The sequence below is a fragment of the Vipera berus genome (assembly GCF_964194415.1).
Source record: "Vipera berus genome assembly, chromosome: 3".
NCBI classification, from domain to species: Eukaryota; Metazoa; Chordata; class Lepidosauria; order Squamata; family Viperidae; genus Vipera; species Vipera berus.
Window position 1 is genome coordinate 153,684,969 of NC_138204.1, and position 17,970 is coordinate 153,702,938.

Sequence of the window (17,970 nt, forward strand, 5' to 3'; positions counted from 1 at the left end):
CTTCATTTTCCAGATTTGATGTAGATTTAAGTTAACATTTTAGTATTTGTAGCTATGTGGTATTCTGTTCATGTTAATCTTATTTACTAGAATTTATTTAGTAAACTTTTTTTACCTTTTTTTCTGTTTTACTACTGTTGTCATGAAATGACAAAAGTCTGGTCAATGACCATAACAAAATAAACTGGTTGACTAGTTGAGTCAGTATGCAATATTTTTCTTCTGCTTCCTCAATATAATGGTTTAGAAATCAATTTACAACAATAAAATCTGATTTACAGGTAGATAATATTGATTATACCTTCAATGAGAGTTTAAAGTCATCTTGGTCTGAGGCCATTTTGTGAGGTAATAAACCTATTTTAAGTTTCCTGTCACCAGAATATTTATTGTTGGCCATGATATCAAACTGCGCGCAAATCAGATGCAACTACTTGAAAGAGACAAGGACACTTTGATGCCAAACTGTGATCTGCCCTAACTTTAGAGCTGATGTCATTTATAATCTGCTCAGCTAGTGGCAATATAGCAGATCCGTGTGGCTTAGCCTAGAACTGCATTTACCACAAACTCAAGACAATCATGAGAATAGATCTAATAAGAACACAGAATCTAAAATTTCCATCTATCTCCAGGCCAGGCATACAATCAACGTTTAGAGAAAACCACCATCAGATACTAAAGCCCTTGTGATGCTCTAAGAACCTAATTTAATTCATGACCTTTTCTGTTTCTATTTTTTTCAACAGATGTTTTTACAATTTTCATCTGCATTACATTTCATTTTCCAGATTCTTTGACTTTTTTTTTTGAAAAACAAAATGACTAGAATTTATGGTCTTGTGTTTTGTTTTCTTGCTACACTTAGGACAGGCTGTAACTGCTGATGAGATGCCAAATCTGGCATTCAACAGATCCCATCTGAAAGCTGTTATCATTCCTACCAATTCTTCCGCCTTTTGAGCCAGGAGGAAAACATTCACATTCCTGAGAGAAAAGATTTTCAGTTTCATCTTGTTTACTCCATTTGTCTATTCTGCCTTTTGGGCATTTTTCAATCCTCCTTTTGCTGCAAACAGACAGTTATACTCTGCCATCTGCAGGCAAGTGAGAGAACTAAAGTTTGCAGTACAACTAAATCTATCAACCTGGTTGAATAAATGTTGCTCACACACATATATTTTCATCGTCATGTATATTTTGTACATGAATAAGAAAAACACTTTGACCTTCTAGGAAAATTTAAACAAACTTTGACTGACAAGCTATGGATGTTTTGTTTGTCTTCCTCACATCACAAAGACATACTTGTATAAATTTGTTTGATTTTACTGCTAGTCTGTGAGTGTACACTCTCAGGAGTACGTTAATTGTGTGTATGTTAATCTACAAGACTAAGTACAAAGGTCAATGAGAAAATATATGAAATTGTATACAACATGGACCATATATAGATAAAATACACAGCCCCTACACTGAATGATGAATTAATACATTTAGCAATCAGTTTATAGTCCCCAGTCAGAAATAGTGAATTGAAGAAATGGGAGAAAAGATAACATTATATTGCCACTTTATGAATATGGCCTTAGAAGAAGTTTGAGGTCAATCATATTATTAAGCAAGGTGAAATAGTTCTTGTAAGGTCAGTTCTAAAATATATACTATTACAGGAGATTATATTGTGCCTCCCATTGTTCTGTTTATTGTTTATATATTTAACACCAAAATATTTGGCTCACATTTGAAAACTGAACACATGTACTTTACATTAAATGATTTGGCATACTTGTATTTTCTATTTTGAATTTCTGCTTACTTGGACAGTATTTCCCTCACGTTTAGCCACAAAAAAGCATGTGGTTTAGAACGTATTTATTGCGATTGGTGGGATCTGAAACCTATTCACCCTATCTGGTGGATTATGGAATATTTCCAGACAGGGAAAATTGTTAATTGGGAGAAAGACATTGCTTATTAATGTTGTTAATTGTTACAGATATGAGGGTCAGAGACACATTCTTGTCTTAATTCAGTACTCAGCCAGCCTATCAGTTAAGTCCTGCCACCGTTCAGTTTAAATGACAGTTAAAAGAAATATTGGTAAATATTGCATTAAAAAGGAATGTCATTAAACAGATGGTAATCTCTTCTTGAATCAGCTAAGGAATCATTTAAAGTAATGAATGAATGAGTAAATAAAATTGATAGCAGAGGGGGAAATATAGTCTACTGACTGAAAAGAGCAACTGGGACTAAGTGATTAACATCATAAAGCATCATTTATAAAAGCATATTTTAAAAAATAACAGCACAATAAGCACTCACCTGCCCTTGATTCTGTCTTGTTTCCTGCAGGAACTCCAAAGTGTTCAGCCTGTTGTTAATTTGCCTTAATACTTTTTCCTTTACTAAAAAAAAAGTATTTTTGCACTGACCATGCTGTGCCAGGATAAAAATCAGAGAAAATGATAGATTATGATTATAATTTTAAAATGCTAATATTATTGCTATTTAGTAAAATATATGCATTGCGTATCTTAGTAAAAATAATCTTTTTTATTTTATATATTTATTCAGTTTATACATTGCCATCTTAAATACATGGCTAACAATAAAAAAAAAGAAAAACATTGTAACAAAATGATGAAACATACTTGATAATACAGTATTTGTCAGTCAGTTTAGAAAATTGTTGTTTTTTTTTACCTCAGAAAGGCCTGGGCCTATCTGTATAGGTCTTTCATTTTATATTCTTCTCTCAACTATAGGTAGTCCTTGACTTATAATCATAATAGAACTGAAAATTTCTATTGCTAAGCAAGGCAAATGTTTAGTGAGTTTTGCCCCATTGTACAACCTTTTTGCCATAGTTTTTAATCGAATCACTGCAGTTATTAAAGGAATCATGCAACTGTTAAGAAATCTTGCTTCTCTCATTAACTTTGCTTGTCGGAAACCCACTGGGAAGGTTACAAATAATGATCACGTGACCCTGGGATAGTGCAATTGTCATAAATATATGCCAGTTGCAAGTGCCAAAATTTTGGTCAAACGACCATTGGGATGCTGCAATGGTTGTAAGTGTGAAAAACAGGCATAAGTCACTTTTTTCAGTGCCATTGTAACTTCAAACAGTCACTAAGCAAAAGGCATCTTCCTGGCTAGTCAAGTCCTTAAACAAGAGAGAAGCATATGCATTGATGTGGTTTTTAGTGGATTGCTTCCAGTGTCATAGATGAACAAATTTGTTTAACTAAGAGCAGCTTGCTGATTCTAGCAGGTGATAAAGAAAATGCTCCTAGCTAAGCACACCTTTCTCCTTCATGTATGCCTACATTACTGCCAAAATCAGCAAAGCAAAAGACAGGGCAGAAAGATAAGACATACAGTGGCACCTTCGTACTTGACTTCTCCCAAACTCCTTAAATATGGTACTTGACGCATTTTGAAGGAAAAATGGCCCAATACTCGTTGTTTGTTTGGTATTTGACGCTCTGCAATAGGAAAAGGGGGATGGCTGTGGAGATGAAACAGGAAGTTGGCCATACTGGGAAGTTTTCTGCAAAAGGAAGAAGGGGACAACTGCAAAAAGCAGACAGGAGATTGACCGTGGTGAGAAGCTCTCTTGATATAGGAAAAGAGACAGTAAGGAAGTCCTTCCTGGATAAAACAGAGGGTCACATGGTAAGCCACATGTTTTTTAGTACTCATTGCTCCTCCCAGAACCAATTAACAACAAATACTGAGGTACCACTATACAAGTAGTCCGTGATTTACAATACTTTATTTAGTGACCATTCAAAGTTACAACTGCACTGAAAAAAGTGACATGACCATTTTTCACAGTTATGACGTTTGCATGCAATCAAAATTCAGATGCTTGGCAATTAGTTCATATTTATGATGGTTGCAGTGTCCCAAGACCATGTGATCACCTTTTGCGACCTTCTGACAAGCAAAGTCAGTGGGGAAGCCAGATTCACTTAACAATCAGGTTACTAACTTATCAACTGCGGTGATTCACTTAACAACTGAGGCAAGTAAGGTCATAAAATAGGGCAAAGCTCACTTAACAAATGTCTCACTTAACAACAGGAATGCTGGGCTTATTTATGATCGTACGTTGAGGACTACCTGTCTGTGGATAAAAAGAGAAAGCGAGAGCACAGAAAAGAAGGAGGAAATGGTGAATATTATTTAAATACATTCCAGAGAACATGCAAAGAAATGGTATTTTAAGGAGAATTTTTGTTTTTATTTGTAAGGTTGAATGTGGAATTTTCTCATTGAGAAAAACCATGTACCGTTTCTGTAGCACCTCCATAGGTTGTGACTGGATAGTTGCTGGGAAACGCACAAAGAAACTGAGATGTGTCAGGTTCTTAAAATCACTAAAATAGTAATAATAAAAAGCCAAACCCAAACTTGTTCTGATTTTGTAGAAGTGTTTTGCTGGATGCACTCAAAGGGAGCCCAACTTTCAAATTACATGAATCATTTGCAGATCCAGTTTAATGCTAAGGGTTGTGCTCTCCCCCCATCTTTCTACTTTGATCATTTTCTAAAATCTGATGCCTATAAAGCAAGAATAAGCAACCAGGCCGTGCTAATGCCCAGAGCAGAACGGACTTGAAGATGGTTGCAGGAGGAGAAGGATTATGTGAGCATCAATCCAAAGTGTCTCATAAGATCCCACACCCAGAGGTCGCCTAATTATTCCACCAACAAAATAGTTAACAAAGCACATCAGATTATACCCATAGCAAAATCTGTTGCAGAATAAGGATGAAAACGGGGTTGTAAGACTGGTATAGCTAAGAATAACTTAAGACTGCATCAGGATATGGAGCTGGGATTCAGATGAAGGCAACCTCATGAGTACGCAGCAGGAAAAAAAGGCTTGTTGAGGCGTGTTTGTGCTGCAGTTAAAGATGGCTCATAGAGAGGACAGCTCATACTGTCTTCTGGTGTCATAAAATGATTGTCAAAGCTGTTCAGACTCTGTTTTCATTACTGCTAGTGATAGAGATTGCTGATCTATCGATCACTAGTAAGGAAATTGCCTAAGAGTTACCAAAGAGCCAAAGAAATCATGTTTTGCAAACCTTGTTAGAGTCTGTCAACGAAGCATTATGATTTTTCTCATATATCAAGTACTAACACCATGATAACTTTCTTTGCAGTGGATGAAGTAGCACTAATTCTCCTAGTGGACTGATGGGTTATAGGCAAGAAGTTGATAAGGATTTCTGACTTATAGTTGTTTAATAAAAAGTACAGTAAAATGATCTTCCCCACCCCAATTATGCTGCTTAAACAAAGTTTAGGACAACCAATAACAGAGGTTTATGTGAAGATTTTTTTTTGCTTTGTTTAGTTCTGATGCTCAATAATCATAATTCTTTCACTGTAAAGCAGGGGTTGGCAAGTATGGCACCTTTACGACATGTGGACTATAATTCCCAGAATTCCTGAGCCGACTGAAAATTCTGGAAGCTGAAATCCACAGGTTGTAAAAGTACCACAATTGGCCATCCCTGCTCTAAAGACATTCTTTTTAAGCAATTCTGCATGGTTTATCATGAGGCTCTGGTCAAACAGCATAGGAAATCTTGTAAATGTGGATATAGAAGTATAGGAATAGTATAGAAGAAGTATAGATAAATATATTCTCACAACATTAAATCTGGCTTCATTTGAAACTCCCTCTTTTCTATACCTAGACGGCAGCCACATTATTATTTTCCTCCTCAATTATACCCAGTGCTGGAAGTTGCCTGTGAAAAGTGGTCCGACAGGTTAGTCTTGCGTGAACCAAGGGAAGTGGGAGGATGAAGCTGTGAAATCTGAAAGCAGGTTGATACTAGCTGTCAGGGCAGTTCTTTCTTTATCTGACACAGTTGTTTTGTTCCAATGATCAAAGTAAACACTGTCTTTCAAAGACAAGTTGCACTCTGGCCCACATCATCTTCAGACAATGCTATTGGGAGAAGCCCAGTTCTCGCACACGCAGGCCTGGTTCACCCAACACTGCTGTTTTAATGTTCTTTGTCTGATTTTGTCTGCAAATTGCACATTTTATATCATGTATACGTTTCAGTATGTTGTCTGAATCCAGTCAGTGACTGTACTTAATCATCTGTATTTCAACAAACCCATTAATCCAATCAAGAACCATACTAAGTGAAATATTCATTCAGAATGAATAGTCGAGTTTATAGGATTTGGCCTCTTTAGTACTTGAAAGGAAATTCTGGGACTAAAATTAGCATGGGAAATTAGGGGAAAATAATAGGGGGGGAAAGACATTTTTCTACAGTTCACAAGAAAACTATGTAGATGTGCTCATATAATTACCAGGAGTTCAGCTTAATTAATTAGTTAATAATCATGGTCAAACATGTGTTTTTTAAAAAAAACTTACAAATTTGAAGATTTTTTTAAAGAATAAATAAATATTTTCTTCTTAACCAATGATTAAGGGAGGACTAGATTGTTTGCATAGCTCAGCTATTATAATTTTCTTATTATTTGAACAAATGAGCTAAAAACCAGACTTCAGGTGCTAGCAAGATATCCTGGGATGGGGTGGTGAAGGTGAAGGTTCCCCCGCACATGCGTGCTAGTCGTTTCCGACTCTAGGGGCCGGTGTTCATCTCTGTTTCAAAGCCGAAGAGCCAGCGTTTGTCCGAGGATGTCTCCGTGGTCATGTGGCCGGCATGACTAGACGCCAAAGGCGCATGGAACACTGTTAGCTTCCCACCGTAGTGGTCCCTATTTTTCTACTTGCATTTTTACGTGCTTTCGAACTGCTAGGTTGGCAGAAGCTGGGACGAGTAACAGGCGCTCACTCTGTTACGCGGCACTCGGGATTCGACCCGCCAAACTGCCGACCTTCTGATTGACAAGCTCAGCATCTTAACCCACTGAGCCACTGCATCCCTTGGGATGGGGTAAAGATTGTCAAAAAAAATAAAGATGACAGCTGTTTGTGATTAAATCATGCCCACTTTTAACATGTGTTAGGCATATGTCACGTGTAAAAAGGGTGCAAGACTTCAACTGCATCAACATGGCCATCATCTTGATTTTTTTTATCCACCCTGCCCACCTTGATTTGTTACATACTCTCTGAGAAAAAGAATGGGGATTGGAAGGAATGCCATAATTCCTGATGAAGCAATTGCTTTTCCCATCATTTACATCCCAATTTATTTATGTGGGATCATGTTTAATCACCTGAATCCATAACTGTCAGGTTTTGCAACAGTGCAAGAAAAAGTGGGAACTTGGTAAGGCTACTGGAAAGAAACCCTTTTATTTAGGAAGAGAACAGACACAGTGCTTTTATCCTTGGTATGTTTCAATTGTATTGTTGGTATTTCTGAGCTATTCCTTGCTCTTTACTTAAGGCTTAACCCAAAGGAGTGACCTGGAATTCTTAGTGCTTTCCAATACTGATGTTTAGAGTCCTTTGGTAGTTTCAGACAATCTGGCTTCATTTGATTGATTTCCTGATAAGACTTCTCCAGATGTGAAACTGTTAAGAGTTTGGGATTAAGATCCTATATGAAGTTGTAGACTGGCAAATGCTGTACTGCTACAAATGGAACTTTTAATCTGACTCTAAAGACAAGTTCATCATAAGGCTGAAAGCAGAGTTGTGATGCTATCCCAGTTGCCATGTAAACTGAACAGCTAGCACTCTTTGGTTGATGAATCAATGATCAGCCACACATAGCTTACTTCCAACTGCCTATAGCTTGGCTCAGAAACATCTTATTATCACCAAGACTTCCTCTGCTGCTTGGCTGAGGTACTAAAAGGGAGTAGAAAGTGCTTATGGTGAGCTTTCCTGCCGGTGTGCTGAGAGTAAACCTACATATGTCCAGCAATTGAGTCAAGTACCAAAATAAAACATGCCACTTACCTCCTCGTTCCAGACCCAGGACAGAGCTGTTGTGGACATACAAAACTCCTTTGCACACAAGCATATAAAATAGGGATATGGTTCACATCCTTGCATAAATCACGATCTGTTTTATCAATGTTCAACCATATTGCCCTCATTTTCAGAATTAGTGCACAAGGCTGATCACTTTCCCCTATCCTCATGCCTTCTGGGTGAGTTGAGCTACCACCCTCATCATGCCAAACTAACCCGATTGTGCCTGCTGGAGATGATGGGAGATATAAGCAAATGCACTTGCCTTTGGCACAGGGAAGAGGCTGGTACTGGTTTATTTATTGGTTACTTCACAGCTGTGAGTGGACTTTCCGGTGTGAGCAATACATTCTGATAGAAATTTGGAGCCTTTTGCACAAGCGCGCCACAGTAGTGTGGAACGCTCTGTTAACACACATTTGCAAGCTGTCTCCATGTAGCAGCCAATTTAAACTGGGATTTTTTTTTCCAGTAAAGAATCAATGTGCGGCTATATACGAATGACATAGTTGATCCAGAAAGCGGCTTTACTGGGGAAATGTTTTACACACGTGCTCTGGCAGCACACTATTTCCAATACTCGGTAAAATGCAGAGTATTTTCAGTATTCTAACAGTGGCTGAATGACAGCTGCAAGGTTATTTCCTGTCTTTTTTAAAATTAAAAAGTTACAGTGGCTGAACTGAAGCTAACAACCCTGCAAACAGAATTTTTAAAAAAAATTACCTTCCCTTGCCTATTTTCATCAAATTCCACTCTGGACCCCATGCCTCTGAAAGATGAAGAACAGAATGAAAAGAGAAAAGAAGTTCCTAGGACAGACCCATTTTTTGCAGGATTTTGGTTCTAGTAATAGACAATGAACTTTCCACGACCTCTTCCCTTTTGTGTTTGTATAATATAGCTGTTTTACATAGCTGATTGCATTAGGTGAATTTAGATTTAAAAACCTTGGCTACAGCTAACTTCCTCTAATCCCAATCTTAAATTAACTATTCACAGGAAACGCTGTTTCTACTGGATCCTATAGGATCAAAGATTCACTGCACATGGGTGCGCTGGAATCGCTGGCCATGAAAGTAATCCAGGAATATAGAAGATTGTTTTTGATGCTGCTCCCTGGCCGAAGAAGAATTACAACACTTAATTCTCAACATCAAATACCAGATCAATTTAAATGCCTGTGGATCACATTTCATCCCTTCTGTGGGGCAGCAATAGGCAATTTGGGAGTCAAAGGCAAATAGATGCTTTGGTGCGTGCGAAGAGACTTGAGTTGCATCTGAATGCACAGCTTTAATTCAGCCGATCTCTTTCTAGGAAAAGATGTGTCTAGGTTAAGGAGCTGCAGACCGGTGATATGTGCACACCTTAAGGCATTTTGGGGGGGGGGTCTTTGCATCCAAATGGGACACGGTGGCTCAGTGGGTTAGGACGCTGAGCTTGTCGATCAGAAGGTCGGCAGCTTGGCGGGTCGAATCCCAAGTGCCGCGTAGCAGATTGAGCGCCTGTTACTCATCCCAGCTTCTGCCAACCTAGCAGTTCAAAAGCATGTAAAAATGCAAGTAGAAAAATAGGGAACACTACGGTGGGAAGCTAACAGTGTTCCATGCGCCTTTGGCGTCTAGTCATGCCGGCCACATGACCACGGAGACGTCCTCGGACAAGCGCTGGCTCTTCGACTTTGAAACAGAGATGAGCACTGGCCCCTAGAGTAGGAAATGACTAGCACGCATGTGCGGGGGAACCTTTACCTTTACCTTTGCATCCAAAGCCCTGCACAGTTCTAGGAGAGAGACGCAAAAAGAGCTACCACTGGATTCTACAAGAACAAAATGATACAACAGTGATGGGATGTTTATAAAGTTGCTTGGAACTGCAGCTGTCTCTCTTTGTGCAAATTAGACCACAGCTAGGAGGACCCTGCAGGGAGATTCTTAGGATTGAATGTGGGCACTTCTTCTTGCAAATCCAAGTTCTGCTGCTATGCTTCAACACCACCATACCACCACCACGGGGAAAAAAAATCCACTCTAATTTCAACAGACCGTACAAGTACAGTATACAATTGCTTCCAACCATTCAAATGGGGCATTCCACCATGAAAGTAATAGGCTGAGCTTCCAATAAATAATAAAAGAGAGCTACAGTGTCTTTAGTTCGGAAAAAGTGGTTTCCTCTAGAGTCTAGAACATTGCAGGAGTTAATCAGACATTGATTTTTACAATTTCTTTATTGGGCTGCAGTCTGAGGTTAAAGAGTTCATGGACCACAGAGAAGTTGTTTTCGATCACTGGTAGTTCTGCAAACAGTAGAAATTCAACAGGAAGTATTTGAGAAATGATACAGGAACCAAGAGAAAGTCTGAGGAATAAAGGGCACCTTTCCCTTATGATCCTGAAAAAAGAAATTAGATTCCAGCACTTCATGCAGCAGTAGAATAAACAAAATGAAAACGAATCCAAAGAACAGAATAGAGAACAGTACTCACAATAGGCACAATAATTTTAACAGCTTTGACATTGATTAAGAAAGACCTTCTTGGAATTAACAATCATGTGAACTTCAAAGAGAAATTACGTCCTTTCAATATGATCCCTGTTCACTTGAAAATACAATAGTGAAGGACTGTTTATGTAGCCCAGGCTATTGTAGACTATCATCCCATGCATCTGTGACTACTCAGGGTTGCAGTGCTACTAGCAGGATCTGCATTTTGTTACTTCTGAGCATTTTATTGTTCTCTTCACATGATTCACTGGAGAAATTTGCAAAGGGAGGAGAAGGGGAAAGCCACAATTATTGGCCATTTATATTGTACTGAACAAGTGTGCTCAGTCAGTCCTAAGATAGTTATCAATGCCTTTAATGTCATTAAATATTTTTGCTATTTGAAATAACAGTTTTAAGGTAGGCATTTTTACTATCACCACTGAATCCTTAGGAAAGTTGGAATATGAATGTCTTCAATAAATAACACTTTTGGTCTGATTATTGCTGATTGAATTACAAAACCAAAAACTAGTTTGATATAATGGTTAAGGTGCTGGCTTAGAAACCTGGAGACTAGGAGTTCTAGTCCCTCCTTAGGCATGAAAAACCTGCAGAGTGATTTTAGGACAGTCACTTCCTCTCAGCTCAATCACCTCACAGAGTTGTTGCTGTAAAGAAAATAAGAGGAGGAAGAAGTATTAGTGTTAACACTACAGATGGATTTGGCTGAAGCCATTTTCCCTTCGTTTTCAGTTGCCAGAGAATTGGGAGGGGGGATGAGTATTTTTTAGCTTAGTCAAAACAATAAATAGTTCTGTGGGAACCAAGGTCATTACTGATTGCATTTTGGCAGGCTGAAACTTCCTTTAGAAAGCCCGCTCAAGTGGTTAATTGGGGAATGTGATTTATGACACACTACTGGGGTGGGAAGTTCAACTTTGTAACATTGTAACCTTTGGGAGGGAACTTCAGTCTTGGTTTAATGTCATGATTCCGATAGATGAGACCAGTAAAAGAGAACTCCAAGGCAAAAAAGTCTCCTTAAAGAACATATTTATTTGGCTACATACCTGTAGTATTGGCATGATCAAAAATGAAACCAAGACTGAAGTTCCCTCCCAAAGGTTACAGGTTCACAGCTTTGAGTTGTATGTGAAAAAGGCGGGATAGCAAATAGAAAAAAGAGGTTATAAATAATCAGATCGTCCAATTTTTGGTTTATTAATATTTTCATTAGCTTTTCATTTAAAAGTAATCTCAAAACAGCATATGACCTAGCACAGGGGTAGGCAACTTTGGCTCTTTTATGACTTGTGAACTTCAACTCCCAGAATTCCTGAGCCAGCTAAAAGAGCCAAGGTTGCCTACCCCAACCTAGCAGAACAATAGCAACATACAAAAGCTGAAAATGAAAATGACTAAGTAATATATGACCGTTTTTCACACTTACGACTGATGCAGCATCCCCATGGTCACGTGGTCAAAATTTGGATGGTTGGCAAATGGTTCATATTTATGACAGTTGCAGAGTCTTGAGATCACCTTTGGGGAAGCCAGGTTCACTTGACAATTGTGTTACTAATTTAATAACCGTAGTGATTCATTTAACAACTGCAGCAACAAAGGTCATAAAATGGGACAAAACTCATTTAACTGTCTCGCTTAGCAGCAGACATTTTGGGCTCAGCAACAATTGTAAGTCGAGGACTTACCTCGTAACGCCTCAGCGTTCTAAGGTTGGCATCAGCGAGGGTGAGAGTGAATGACTGAAACTCGTTCTTTGTGCATGGAAAGTGAAAACAATGGAAATGTGGAAAGAATTCATAAAACAAGAAACCGTGGTGGCGTAATGGTTAGAATCAGTGGTGGGATTCAAATATGTGAACAGCCGGTTCTCTGTGTGGATGCCGCTTCTGGAAGTCCATTCTGGGCTTGGGCAACAAAAAATTAGCTACTGGTTCTGCCAAAGTGGTGCAAACTGGCTGAATCCCACCATTGGTTAGAATGCAGTATTACAGGTTGACTCTGCCCCTAGCTAGGAATTTGATCCTGACTGGCTCAAGATGGACTCAGCCTTCCATCCTCCCAAGATTGGTAAAATGGGGACCCACATTGTTGGGGGCAATATTCTGACTCTGTAAACCAGGGATCTTCAAACGTGGCAACTTTAACTTAGCTGAGGAATTCAGGGAGTTGAAGTCCACAAGTCTTAAAGTTGCCAAGTTTGAAAACCCTTGCTGTAAACCATTCAGAAAGTGCTTGTAAAGGTCTATGAAGCAGTATATACCTCTAAGTGCTATTGCTATTCACAAAACATGTGTTTGGGTGAAAACCTTTGTTTATATTTAAACTCAGCGGCTACACACTCAACATCTACACAAGAACAAAATCTAAGTCTAAAAACAATGTCTGCTAAGGACCTTTATTTCAAATATCGGATTCTGTGGAATGAATCCATACAGTAAAACTACAGTGGTTGGAAGGTGCATGATTTTTCTTGTTGAGAAGCAGAAAGAAAAACACTCATGGGTGTATAGACTAGTGATTTTATTTTATTCTTTCAGTAATTTTTATTTTTAGTGATTTTCAATGGCTTTAGAGGACCTCTAGATTCCTACGTTCTGTCTGACAAATATGTCACAATTGAAAAAGCACCTCCTATGATCAGCTGGATAGACTGATAGAATGTGAATGGGTGCATATTCACCCAAACGGCTGTGGAGCAGATGGCTTGCACACATGAGTATGGAATGCAATAAAATCAGACTGTTCTGGGAAAATATTTTGTCTTCATTTACAATGCTGACTAAAACTATGGGCCGGATATCTCTTCATTATTACTGACTGAAATAATAGTTTTATATATAAGGGAAGCACAGCGTACAGCTTACTGAGAAATTTTAATAAAATAAAAGCAAACCTAAAAGAATGATAGTCACCAATATTTTTTCTGTATTAACTATGTTGGTTAAACACCACAGATATTAATTGATCAAATAGGCAGTACTTAATTAAGCACTGTTTGAATTAACTATGCAATAGCACAAGAGGTTTTAAGGCAGCATTTGGAACTAGTATTTAAAAAATACTTTATGTATAATGCAATTCTTTCATCTCTTCACTGTTTCTTGGAACTGCATAAAGTATTTAGGTTCAAACATATATTAAAGTGTGATTTAGGTTCACATACTCAAGATCTGATCTCCCAGCACCTCTTTCAACGAGACTGCAAGGAAGTATGTGAGTATAATTAATTTCAATTTAGTGTTTCAACTAAATATTAACCTCTGAACAAGTGAAACAATCTGGTTTAACTGCACAGTTGTAAAAGATCGTTGGGGTAACTCGTAATGAAAACCAAGGTTCCCCCAATCTGGTTCACTTCCTATGTTTCCATATTGAGAAATCAATATAATTACACAACCAGACAACATCAAGTGGAGAATCTGGAAAAGACTGGGAAAGATGGCTTATTTAATTATAGAATGTAAAATGCAGTTAATTACACATGCAAGCAAAGATTTTACTTACATGTGAGCAAAGATTCTCATTTTCTTTTACTTGCAACTGAAAATGTAAGGATAAATCTGCATTTAATTTTATGTAATCCCAGAACATGACATTGGAAGCATAACTGTAGCTCTCAAAAGCCACATAAATGAGTTTTTTCTCCAGGCCATTAGCTTTTTGATTAGCTTGAGAGGTTTACTTTGTTAAAAATTCATTGGTTTATTATGGGAAATCAATGGTCCATTTTATGTTCAGTGTTCAAGAGCTACTTAATTCTTTGGGAATTGAGTATGTGCCTCCCTTAATAGAATCTTAACTGAAAACAATAACAGAAGGCAAAATAGATTTTTTGATTCATGAAAGGAAAAATGCCAAAGAGACCTTCATTCATCTGCAGTTTTACTTTGCTAATAAGTTTTGAGTCTCTCAAGAGCTAAAATTCTTCCAGTACTTAATTATTTTGAAGAAGTTTCATTGGTTTCAGATTAGAGAATCTCATATTACAAAGACTCGGGATTAACGGATTGAGCAATACATTTTAAAAGGATTTAGAATGATGCGTACTGATTTCAGGGGTAGAAGAATATCTCCAAGAAATGAAATGACTATTTTAGAGTATCCAGTTCTATGATAAGCAAGCCATATAAAACCAGTTATTTAGACCTGGTTTACATCCTTGAAGCTTCAGGAGGACACCTGCAGGCAATACTTGTACAAGGGGCAATGCACCCTTTGATTGTGTCTTCTAACACACAGCCATGGTTTTGTCAAGTACAAGTTGTCCTCGACTTATGACCACAATTGAGCCCAAAATTTCCATTGCTAGCCAAAACAATTAAGTGAGTTGCACTCCATTTTATGATCCTTTTTGTCACTGTTGTTAAACGAATCATTGAAGTTAAGTGGATCATATGGTTGTTAACCGAATCTTAACTTTGCTCATTGGAAGCCAGCTGGGAAGGTTACAAAAGATGATCACATAACCCTGGGACAGTGCAAATGGCATAAATATATGCCAGTTGCAAGTGCCAAAATGTTGGCCAAACGACCATTGGGATGCTGCAAGAGTTGCCAAATGTCTATGGTAGGGGTAGGCAACCTTGGCTCTTTTATGACTCCTGGACTTCAACTCCCAGAATTCCTGAGCCACCTGGCTCAGGAATTCTGGGAGTTGAAGTCCAGGAGTCATAAAAGAGCCAAGGTTGCCTATCCCTGGTCTATGGTGATTCTCACTCACCCAGGCCATGGTTGTCACAAAGGTGCTTTTTCAAGAGGCAACTGGACTTCCTTGTTTTTCTTTGAAGACAGTCAGTTCCAGGTTGCTTTTCCAACAACTTCATACACACAAATTAGAAACTCCAGCTCTTCCTTAAATGTGATATATACCATCATCTGCAAGCCATGACCCTCTGGATTCCCCAAACAAGAAAAAGAATTACAAATTTGACACAGTAACTCAAAACAAGGACAAAGATAATGGAGTGTTTCATTCTCCCATGACACTCCCTTACAGATCTCAGAGAAGATGTTTTAGAATAAAGAAATTTCATCATCACAAGTTAGAGACTGCTAGATGAATTAACTTAAAGACATGAAAGTTTCAGATTACTTCAGAAAGTCACTTAGCACATCACAATTGTTAACTGGTATAGCAGGGGTCCCCAACCTTGGCAACTTTAAGACTTGTGGACTTTGAGTTGAAGTCCACAAGTCTTAAAGTTGCCAAGGTTGGGGACCTCTGTGATATTTATTTTATTTTTTTTATTTATTTTTATTACATTTATATCCCGCCCTTCTCCGAAGACTCAGGGCGGCTTACAAGCTTAGCACATGGAAGCTGTCTTGCGTGTAACCTGCACCTGATAACCAAACCCTCTCTCTACTATTACACCCTTTCCTCCCTAGGTAAAGGTAAAGGTTCCCCCGCACATGCGTGCTAGTCGTTTCCAACTCTAGGGGCCGGTGCTCATCTCTGTTTCAAAGCCGAAGAGCCAGCGCTTGTCTGAGGATGTCTCCGTGGTCATGTGGCCGGCATGACTAGACGCCAAAGGCGCACGGAACACTGTTACCTTCCCACTGTAGTGGTCCCTATTTTTCTACTTGCATTTTTACATGCTTTTGAACTGCTAGGTTGGCAGAAGCTGGGACGACTAACAGGCACTCACTCTGCTATGCGGCACTTGGGATTCGACCCGCCAAACTGCCGATCTTCTGATCGACTGTTCTGTTCCAGCCTACGACTGGCCCTGTTGGAATGTCAGGGACAACCCCTTTTTTATATTCAATAGGCTGGAATTAAGCCAACCAAATTTATTTGCAAAAACTAAACGAAACAGTTCAAAACAGAGTTAAACAAATACAGACCGAGACTATATCAGAAGATCTTCAAACGATTGCCTTCAGCAACCAGAACCTCCCAGACATTCCCCTTTTAAACAGCAGTCTCAAGGCATGGCTTCTCATTGCCTTCTCCCGAGGTGCCCCATTGCTTTTCTTTGTTCACTTCTGCTAGTCTACCTCCTGCTTCGAGCGTCCCTGAACAGAGCCAGCTGTGGATCATCTTCTTCCAATCTTTCAGGCTCACACAGCTGGGTCTGAGGAGGAACAAGATGGGTGGGGCCTGGCTGAGAGCTCTGCGGTGCATCAGAACTTTCCTCTGCGACCAAAGCCTCTCCAAACCCCTCCTCCTCCTCCTCTTCAGAATTGTCCGACTCAGCTGCCGAAACCACAGGCTGATGCTGAATCACAACATCGACAAGCTCAACGTCCTAACCAACTGAGCCACCCTCCCTACCTCATCCCAATTTAAATCCTTCATCATTCGATTTGGTGAAGTGAGCTCCAGTTCATGAAATGCTGATGCCTTTTAGTAAAATCTGTTAGTCTGAAGAGATGTTAACAAACACCACCTAATTTTTTACTATCTTAGAAATAAATTCCAAATTCCTATTGAGCTAGGACAGTTTGTCTGGCAGTGCAAGAGGCTGCCTGATGTATCAGAAGAATTAGCCAATATTCCTCAGAGAACTCACCTACCTAAAAATAAATCCAGACAGAACTGCCATCCCTACAAAGATCACAAAAATGCAAACATATAGAATCACCCCACCTTTTAATTGTGTTTTCATTATTACATTATTCTCAATTTTTTCTGTATCTCCTTGTTGTGTGCTCTCTCAAACTGCTTCTCCAAAGCGTAAGAAAATTCATCTCCATGCTGTCTACCCACTCTCCTATCCTTGCCTGAAATTGGAAGATGGAGGAGAACCATTGAGTGGAAGAGAACTAGGAAGGAGAGAAAATGGAGGGGGGGGGGAACCAGCCACATTTTGAAAACAATGTGGTAGGTTCTACCACATCTTTTTGAATGAGCATTAACCCAACACTGAAACTCAGTATTGGACCAATAATGAACCCCAATAAGAATAATAGAAGAATACTGGGATAATGATAAGAAGGGGGGGAAGGAATAGAAGAAGGGACAGAATAATAAAAATATATGAAATACATTTAACGTGTCAAGTCAATTTATGTCTATAAATCCACAGGATTTAGATCATGGGAAATAATGGAAACAGTTTACTGGTTTACCAAATAATTTATAAGGGTTGGATACATTAAATGGAAACACATTAAGGAATGATATCAGAACTCTAAATGTATACTGCAATCCTTCTATCGAATTTACTGAGACTGGCAAAGACTTAATTGTAACAAATGCATCCAGGAATTCTGTTGTCAATGCAGTAAAATTAAAACACTTTTCCATTTTTACTGCTCATCAGTTTTATGAACCAGAACAACACAGGAGAGCTCGTAAGGAAAAAGAAACAAAAATGTCCTGATTATAAGTGTTATTTGCTATGACTGTTTACTAGCTATGAAATAAGGTGCCCCCTATAAATATATGTCTAGATGTTTTTGGAAAAAAATACTTTTTGATTATAAAGCATGAAATAACTAGTAGCATCTCTCAATGTACAGCCCAATCTAAAGTCAATTTGCTTTATAGATTTGTT